The 10160-nt window shown below is 41.4% G+C and overlaps 1 long non-coding RNA gene across 1 annotated transcript; it reads left to right on the forward strand.

The window, feature by feature from the left end:
- The first annotated feature begins 8658 nt into the window (after positions 1-8658).
- LOC116364489 (uncharacterized) lies at positions 8659-9838 on the forward strand. The gene is made up of 3 exons (XR_004208013.1): positions 8659-8880; positions 9423-9468; positions 9600-9838. It is a non-coding gene; the product is annotated as an uncharacterized LOC116364489 (long non-coding RNA).
- The last annotated feature ends 322 nt before the right edge of the window (positions 9839-10160 follow it).

Below are 10160 nucleotides of genomic sequence, written 5' to 3' on the forward strand. Positions count from 1 at the left end.
TTTTCAGTTTTTGATTTGTTAAAAAAGTTTGAAATATCCAATAAATGTCGTTCCACTTCATGATTGTGTCCCACTTGTTGTTGATACTCCACAAAAAAATACAGTTTTATATCTTTATGTTTGAAACTGAAATGTGGCAAAAGGTCGCAAAGTTCAAGGGGGCCGAATACTTTCGCAAGGCACTGTAGGTTAACATGTGGAGTAATGAGGAGGATTCTGGGTTTTCACATACTAAACTGACATAGGTTAACATGTTGAGTAATGAGGAGGATTCTGGGTTTTCACATACTAAACTGACATAGGTTAACATGTGGAGTAATGAGGAGGATTCTGGGTTTTCACATACTAAACTGATCGCTTTATCTGAAGTCTTTATCTGCCTTCCCCGTGAAAACTAGTTTAGAAAATTCAGACATATATTTTATGGACAAGAGAGGAGTTGGCTCTTTCGAAAAATCTGGGTTGGGGTTTGTTCGCAGTTGTTTTTGTGCAGCAGTGAGTGAGAGTGTCATTCCAGTTCATCTAATCTGTTGTGTCATGCCATTACATTTTTATATATGATTATAGCCATTGACGGTGTCTTGTGAAAGACGTATGGCCTTGTATCAATAGAGAACGGTTGACTAAAGTCAGTGGTTGTCACACCCTGACCATAGTTTGCTTTGTATGTTTCTATGTTTGGTTTGGTCAGGGTGTGATCTGAGTGGGCATTCTATGTTGGATGTCTTGTTTGTCTGTTTCTGTGTTTGGGCCTGATATGGTTCTCAATCAGAGGCAGGTGTTAGTCATTATCTCTGATTGGGAGCCATATTTAGGTAGCCTGTTTTGTGTTGGGTTTTGTAGGTGGTTGTCTCCTGTGTCAGTGTTTGTACCACACGGTTCTTGTTTTGGGTTTTCACGGTTCTTGTTTTGGGTTTTCACGGTTCTTGTTTTGTAGTTTATTCATGTATAGTTTCATTATTAAAGAACCATGAATTATAACCACGCTGCATTTTGGTCCGCCTCTCCTTCCCAGGAAGAATCCCGTTACAGTGGTTCTCAATTCTCTCCCCCCTACGGGGTTTTATTTTTGTATTTCTGACACACCCTTTTATGAACGTGGCCATATTGGGCTTGTAAATGATCTGTTGCTTTAGTTTGCTTCCTGTAACTCTGCCATCGACTGTATTGGGATCAAACTGGAGTTTCAAGAACAGTTCAGCAGGTTTGATACCATCTCTATGACAGAGGGTCATAAAGTAATCCTAAACTACTTTAGGCTGCATGTATTTCTGACATCCGGTTTTGGATCATGGCCATGGTTGAAGGTCACTGACAAGAGCTATATGTAAAACTGTTGACGACGTCTTGAAACTGCCCTTTACGCTATTTAGTATGTTTGTCCAAAGATCTGTACAGTTTTCTGAAAAACACAAGTGTCTAAGTGTTTCTCCTTGTAAATGTATTAGATTCATATTACATTTAGTCCTCCGTTGACTTCACACTGCGTGCTGGTGAAAGGTGAAGACCTCATAACCTATCAGCAGAGGCGAGTGGGTAAAATCTCTGGGGAAGCCAAGCCAGGAACAAAAAGTCATATTACAACCAATGTGTTGTGATAATTGCATTGTTTGCTCTATAACCTGTTAGTTCATGTGCCACCGTGATATACAGGCCTAAGACCGAGACAATAAGAAGAAACAGTTCATGTGCCTTGCCAACGTGATATACAGGCCTAAGACCGAGACAATAAGAAGAAACAGTTCATGTGCCTTGCCACCGTGATATACAGGCCTAAGACCGAGACAATAAGAAGAAACAGTTCATGTGCCTTGCCACCGTGATATACAGGCCTAAGACCGAGACAATAAGAAGAAACAGTTCATGTGCCTTGCCACCGTGATATACAGGCCTAAGACCGAGACAATAAGAAGAAACAGTTCATGTGCCTTGCCACCGTGATATACAGGCCTAAGACCGAGACAATAAGAAGAAACAGTTCATGTGCCTTGCCACCGTGATATACAGGCCTAAGACCGAGACAATAAGAAGAAACAGTTCATGTGCCACCGTGATATACAGGCCTAAGACCGAGACAATAAGAAGAAACAGTTCATGTGCCACCGTGATATACAGGCCTAAGACCGAGACAATAAGAAGAAACAGTTCATGTGCCTTGCCACCGTGATATACAGGCCTAAGACCGAGACAATAAGAAGAAACAGTTCATGTGTCACCGTGATATACAGGCCTAAGACCGAGACAATAAGAAGAAACAGTTCATGTGCCTTGCCACCGTGATATACAGGCCTAAGACCGAGACAATAAGAAGAAACAGTTCATGTGCCACCGTGATATACAGGCCTAAGACCGAGACAATAAGAAGACACAGTTCATGTGCCACCGTGATATACAGGCCTAAGACCGAGACAATAAGAAGACACAGTTCATGTGCCTTGCCACCGTGATATACAGGCCTAAGACCGAGACAATAAGAAGAAACAGTTCATGTGCCACCGTGATATACAGGCCTAAGACCGAGACAATAAGAAGAAACAGTTCATGTGCCACCGTGATATACAGGCCTAAGACCGAGACAATAAGAAGACACAGTTCATGTGCCACCGTGATATACAGGCCTAAGACCGAGACAATAAGAAGAAACAGTTCATGTGCCTTGCCAACGTGATATACAGGCCTAAGACCGAGACAATAAGAAGACACAGTTCATGTGCCACCGTGATATACAGGCCTAAGACCGAGACAATAAGAAGACACAGTTCATGTGACACCGTGATATACAGGCCTAAGACCGAGACGATAAGAAGAAACAGTTCATGTGCCACCGTGATATACAGGCCTAAGACCGAGACAATAAGAAGAAACAGTTCATGTGCCACCGTGATATACAGGCCTAAGACCGAGACAATAAGAAGAAACAGTTCATGTGCCTTGCCAACGTGATATACAGGCCTAAGACCGAGACAATAAGAAGAAACAGTTCATGTGCCTTGCCACCGTGATATACAGGCCTAAGACCGAGACAATAAGAAGAAACAGTTCATGTGCCACCGTGATATACAGGCCTAAGACCGAGACAATAAGAAGAAACAGTTCATGTGCCTTGCCAACGTGATATACAGGCCTAAGACCGAGACAATAAGAAGAAACAGTTCATGTGCCTTGCCACCGTGATATACAGGCCTAAGACCGAGACAATAAGAAGAAACAGTTCATGTGCCACCGTGATATACAGGCCTAAGACCGAGACAATAAGAAGAAACAGTTCATGTGCCTTGCCAACGTGATATACAGGCCTAAGACCGAGACAATAAGAAGAAACAGTTCATGTGCCTTGCCACCGTGATATACAGGCCTAAGACCGAGACAATAAGAAGAAACAGTTCATGTGCCACCGTGATATACAGGCCTAAGACCGAGACAATAAGAAGAAACAGTTCATGTGCCTTACCACCGTGATATACAGGCCTAAGACCGAGACAATAAGAAGAAACAGTTCATGTGCCTTGCCAACGTGATATACAGGCCTAAGACCGAGACAATAAGAAGAAACAGTTCATGTGCCTTGCCAACGTGATATACAGGCCTAAGACCGAGACAATAAGAAGAAACAGCGGCAGAATAAACTCAACCACACCTTTGTTTAACCATGAAACCGGAGAGCAACATCTGTCCCGTAGAGTCGACAAAGCATATTGCAAGTACAGTAACAGACAAGTACATGACCTACAGCACGGTCAAGCAAGTTCATTTCTCCTACATTTTTGGACTACTAAACAACTATTGATTTAGAACCACAGAGAATTACCTCAAGTCGCGAAGAAAACAGGAGCTGCCTCTCTCCACTATTCCAGCAACATTTCAACATCATTAACTCACCTGTGCTTAGTCTAATACAGTGTCAACTAAAAGGTTGATACTTTGTTTTTGTGCGCCCGGACAATTCACATTTGAACTCATTCAGTTTAGCTCAACGCTGATTGGCTATTATTGTATGAAGAAAAAATATCAAGGGAGGTCAAATGCTCGCTGGCCCCCCCTTGCATTCAATGCTACGGGTCGCAACATTACCATACTCTTTTTGACCAGACAGCATCAGATAGATGGCTTACACATACAGAGACAGAGGGGGCGCTGTTTCGCTCTAAATGCTTTCTCCAGTGAGATACATTCAGCCTCTTGCAAGTTGAAGGAAAATTATAAAAACACAGAGAGACGAAAGATAATTTATGTTATATGTTAATTAATATTTTTATTGATAATTTTTGGGGGAGGGAGAAGCCTGGTTTCCCTTGGCATCCATGAATACGTGGCAGGGTAGCCTAGTGGTTAGAGCATTGGATTAGTAACCGAAAGGTTGCAAGTTCAAATCCCCAAGCTGACAAAGTACAAAATCTGTTGTTCTACCCCTGAACAGGCAGTTAACCCACTGTTCCTAGGCCATCATTGAAAATAAGAATTTGTTCTTAACTTACTTGCCTTGTAAAATAAAGGTAAAATAAATACACTCTGCTGTAATCTATGCCGTGGAATACAGAGAGCTCCGATACAGGCCAGCACATTATTTTGACCTTATTAGTCACATTGCTGACACCATAATAGATTTACAGAGAGACATGTGACTTGAAAAATAAGATCTGAATGAACCGAGCCAAGACTGGTTGTTTTGTGGATCCATGCCAAAGTATGTGACATTTCATATCCAGATTTAGATTTTTACTGGCTGTGACATTTGAATGGATTGAATCATGTAAAGAAAATGCTGACTTGAGCCAAAGCGCTGGGGTGTCTCAGGCAAACTCCTGTCTGTGGTTAAAAAACTACTTTGCGAGCACAGACTGAGTCGTTTAAAGCACCCTTGAAATGTATTGGATCAAGAGTTGTTATCCTCCCAAGGCAATGCCAAAATACATCAAATATGTACAATTAATTTTATAGAGATAGTTTGCTCAACTGCTTAATAATGTCTGGCAGTTAATAACAGTATATCAGGGGTCTTCAACACCTGTTCTGGACAGCCCATCCTCATGGTGTGCAGGCTTTTATTCTACCCCAGCAATAACACAGAGGGTTCAGCTGAATCAAATGATCATAATCTTAAATATTGCCCTTAATTACTTGAAATCAGATTCAGTATGTTAGGCTGCGTTTAGACAGGTTGCCCAATTCTAAACCTTTTTTTCAATCATTGGTATTTTAACGAATCAGATCAGCGCTTAAAAAGGTTGGTCAAAATACCAGTGAGGTCAAAGGGGTATAAATCTATTGCATTCATTTTGGAACCAGGCTGCCTCCCGGGTGTGAGCCAGGTTCCCCATTTTGTCCGACAGCGAAGTCATCTCAAAACAAAAGTGAATGAAATAAGCACGTGGAGTGATGAGTACGATTCTGTGTTTTTACATACAAAACAAAAAGAAGCTTTATCTGCCTTCCCAATGAAAACTAGTTTGAAAATACAAACATATTTTATGGAAAAGAGATGTTGTATGTTTCTGAACAATGAATCACGTTGCCTTGTTGACAACATGAGGGGTGCAGATTACTGTTAGATTTGAGAAGGGCGCTCCTCCCTCACCGTTTTCGCCTGTTCACATCACATCCGACTGTCGCTGAGGTGAAACTGCAATAAAACAATAAAACAAACAGGTCTTTCCTTGCTGACCTCTAACTCCCAACTGCACTATTCAACAAACATTTAAACACATGAGTTGCGTTTAGTTCGCTTGAACGTTTGCTATGTTGCGGAATGGTTTGTACTGAACGACATGTAGAGAAATGTTGCAGTTTTAAAGCAGTTCTACACATTTTGCCATGGGGCAAAGATACTTTTTTTGCTTTTTTAAACACATTTCTTGCAATTCTACACATTTTGCCATGGCTTATGCCATGTTAATGATACCTGAGTGAGATTGATTAACAAAATCAATAGGGGCCCCCCAGGAGTTAAGGGGTCCTCGGCACGTGCCCAACATGTCGGGTCGGTATTTGGTCATGATTACTACAAGTTTAGATAGCTGGCTAGAGTAAGTTAACAATCAAAAAATTGCTAGCTGACATGCATAGTTGAGTGATTGTCAGTGACTGACATAACAAGAGAAAAACTGCCGATGCATAACCAAATGTATAACTTGCACCTTATTACACTATTGTAACTCTTAACAGTAAGTTGAGACCCTGACTGAATCCCCCTAGCAACCCCTGGGGCCCCCTAGCAACCACATTGGTCACTTATGCTTGGAGCCGGCCCTGCAGGTGTACATATTACATTGTTGCACATTAAAATAACTTAATGTCATAAACGTTTAGTCTGCATGGTGCTAATGTTCTCTCCACCCACAAACAAGTCAAGTAAATATCTTGTCTAATAACAGTGGCATCGGTGCCAGAATTAGGCTGTGTTGGCAGATATATCAAACAATAAACCTTGGCTGTCGTGAAGACGAGAGCACAGTCCAAGAAATTAAAAGTCCTTGATGGGGTCCCTCCAGATGGTCACCCTGCTCAACTAGTGTATCCAGCAGCTGCCCCCTATGGGGCTTCTTGTACTGATGTGCTGGGTGGACACTGAACCTGAACAAACAGGGTGTATTCAGTGAGGTGAAATGTTCTGAACATTGCTGATAGAAATGTATTGTATAGAGTTGACACGATTCCCTGTTCTACCTGACAGACAGTTCTATCTGTTCTTAACAATACATTTCTATCTGAACGTTCTGTAAGGTTTCACCCTATTGAATATTAATTTAGCTGCACCATATTACACACAAGTAATTTAAAGGACTAATTGAATGTGAAGGTTTGAAAGCAGAAGAGATGTGATCAACACTAAATAATGTGAAATGCCTGACTTGATAAAAGAACTTGCTCAACTGTTTAAATGTTTTTTTTCTCTCTACAATTTGCTAAAGCTGACTTTTCTAAAAGTTCTCAAAACCTGTCATATTAACGATTGATTGAAATGTAATGTAAAGGTAAAGTAATCAGTTACTTTATTGTAACTAATCCCTATTCATTTTATAACAGTTTTACTGAAGCCAGTTCAGCTGCCTAAGCGGTTAACTTCAGAGAGTAATAAATGTTTGAGACAGCTATATCGCTGTCAGCAATATGAGTGGATAAGATTGTTGAGATACTGGTATGGTGTTATGTAAGTCATAAGAATCCTACTGGACCGTTTTAGCCAACTGACATGTGAGACAAATAAAAGCGCCTCGAGAATCTTCAATATATCAAACTGTAGATAAAAACTACACATTAGATTCAAAAGCTTTATAAGCTGATATATAAATGTTTTTATTCTAGATATTAAATCTTAATTTAATATGGTTCCACCAGGGTGATAAATCAAATTAAGCAAAGCACGAGGTAACGGATAACTCTGTCACAAGCATGAGGTGAGGAGACAGTTCAGATGTGTTTACAAGCATGAGGTGAGGAGACAGTTCAGATGTGTTTACAAGCATGAGGTGAGGAGACAGTTCAGATGTGTTTACAAGCATGAGGTGAGGAGACAGTTCAGATGTGTTTACAAGCATGAGGTGAGGAGACAGTTCAGATGTGTTTACAAGCATGAGGTGAGGAGACAGTTCAGATGTGTTTACAAGCATGAGGTGAGGAGACAGTTCAGATGTGTTTACAAGCATGAGGTGAGGAGACAGTTCAGATGTGTTTACAAGCATGAGGTGAGGAGACAGTTCAGATGTGTTTACAAGCATGAGGTGAGGAGACAGTTCAGATGTGTTTACAAGCATGAGGTGAGGAGACAGTTCAGATGTGTTTACAAGCATGAGGTGAGGAGACAGTTCAGATGTGTTTACAAGCATGAGGTGAGGAGACAGTTCAGATGTGTTTACAAGCATGAGGTGAGGAGACAGTTCAGATGTGTTTACAAGCATGAGGTGAGGAGACAGTTCAGATGTGTTTACAAGCATGAGGTGAGGAGACAGTTCAGATGTGTTTACAAGCATGAGGTGAGGAGACAGTTCAGATGTGTTTACAAGCATGAGGTGAGGAGACAGTTCAGATGTGTTTACAAGCATGAGGTGAGGAGACAGTTCAGATGTGTTTACAAGCATGAGGTGAGGAGACAGTTCAGATGTGTTTACAAGCATGAGGTGAGGAGACAGTTCAGATGTGTTTACAAGCATGAGGTGAGGAGACAGTTCAGATGTGTTTACAAGCATGAGGTGAGGAGACAGTTCAGATGTGTTTACAAGCATGAGGTGAGGAGACAGTTCAGATGTGTTTACAAGCATGAGGTGAGGAGACAGTTCAGATGTGTTTACAAGCTAAACAATATAAATAACAGGTGAACATATATATTAAGTTGTTGATGAGGATTAATGCCACTAAAATGGAACTAAATCAGGTCAGATTAGATTTAATGAAAACTATTTTAGTTGTACTGGGGAAATATGGACTCAGTCCATTACAGTATATTGCAAGTTCAAATCCCTGAGCTGACAAGGTACAAATCTGTCGTTCTGCCCCTGAACAGGCAGTTAACCCACTGTTCCTAGGCCGTCATTGAAAATAAGAATGTGTTCTTAACTGACTTGCCTAGTTAAATGAAGGTAAAATAAATATGAGGGTCAGTAGAACTAACATTGGAATGAATCAAACTTTTGACATTGTTATAACTATTAGTAATCAAATCTCGCTTCAGAGACAAATATGACATTAAAAAGTAATGTAATGGGAGTGTGGTGTTCCTGGAAGTGGGAGGTGCTAGTGAGACACAGACACACAGAGGTCTCTCATCCAATTCATTTCCTTTCCCAGAGTGGTCCATAATTAACTTTTGCCTGGTTGGCACTTCCAACCAGATATAAGGAGGCTGAGGCCCCAGCATCCATAAGTCAGATACCTTCTTCCTCTGTGGTAAGACTCTCTCCACCTTCTTAGAGTTGTACATTTGTCTCATCTTTGTACTCAGCATCTGAGGCAGTAGCTAACTGCACTGTTTGAATTGACTTCTGCATGTCTCTTGTAAGATTTGACAATATGCAATCAAATGGTATACAATGTTACATTTTTAAAAAACTTTAAATGTTTTACTTTAAATCAGTAACTTTCATTTATGGTTTATTGCTTGTAAATTGAGGGGGGGGGGGGTCTAGAATGTAACTGGGGTTTCAGTGGTATTCATTTTAATAAAAATATCCCTTTCTATCCCTTCGGGGACTAAATGATGAGGTTTTGGACCACAGGAGGTTGGTGGTACTTTAATTGGGGAGGATGGGCTTGTGGTAGTGACTGGAGAGGAAAAGGTGGAATGGTAACAAACACATCAAACACATGGCTTCTAGGTGTCTGATGCCATTCCATTTGCTACGCTCTAGTCATTACTATGAGCCCTCCTCCACTCAGCAGCCTCCACTGCTTTAGACTTGTGCTTTTTCACAACACCTTATGTTTCACAGGGTCCTCTAAGAAGTACACATTCATCTGTAGGAGGGGGAAAAGAAGGTGAGACATGGTTTAACTCTTCAAATAAAAATTGATGAGAATATTCTGAGCGATACTGCACACCTAACTCTGTTGACTGGGGAGGAAGCACCACAGAGTCAATCATGTTTCTTGTTTCATCTCTTTCCTAGTTATCCGTCACCATGAGTACGGACGCGGAGATGCAGATCTACGGCAAGGCTGCCATATACCTTCGTAAATCTGAGAAGGAGAGGATGGAGGCACAAGCCGCACCCTTTGATTCAAAGAACGCCTGCTATGTGGCAGACAAGGCGAGAGAGAATAGAGTAGATGTCACGGGTCAAAATTTTGATTGATGACCCTATGTGAACTCTATGTGAACCCTATGTAGTGATGACGTGTGCATGTCTTCTGGTCAGGCAAGCCTGGTTAGGTGGGGGCTATGGGGTGAGTAAGGGTCCATTTGACAGGCCGTTAATGATTGATGACCCAAGCCTGATAGACAAGCCTGGTTAGGTGGGGGCTATGGGGTGAGTAAGGGTCCCTTTGACAGGCCGTTAATGATTGATGACCCAAGCCTGATTTATGACTCTATGTAATGATTTATGACCCTATGTCATGTAGAAGGGTGCATGCCCTGGGTTGAGTAAGTGACCATGTGTCAGGTCAACCTGTTACTGTTTCTCACGGTTTGGGTTGGTTAAGGCCCCTTATAAAGCCGCTGAACAATA

The sequence above is a fragment of the Oncorhynchus kisutch genome, unplaced genomic scaffold (assembly GCF_002021735.2).
Source record: "Oncorhynchus kisutch isolate 150728-3 unplaced genomic scaffold, Okis_V2 scaffold1098, whole genome shotgun sequence".
Taxonomy (NCBI): Eukaryota; Metazoa; Chordata; class Actinopteri; order Salmoniformes; family Salmonidae; genus Oncorhynchus; species Oncorhynchus kisutch.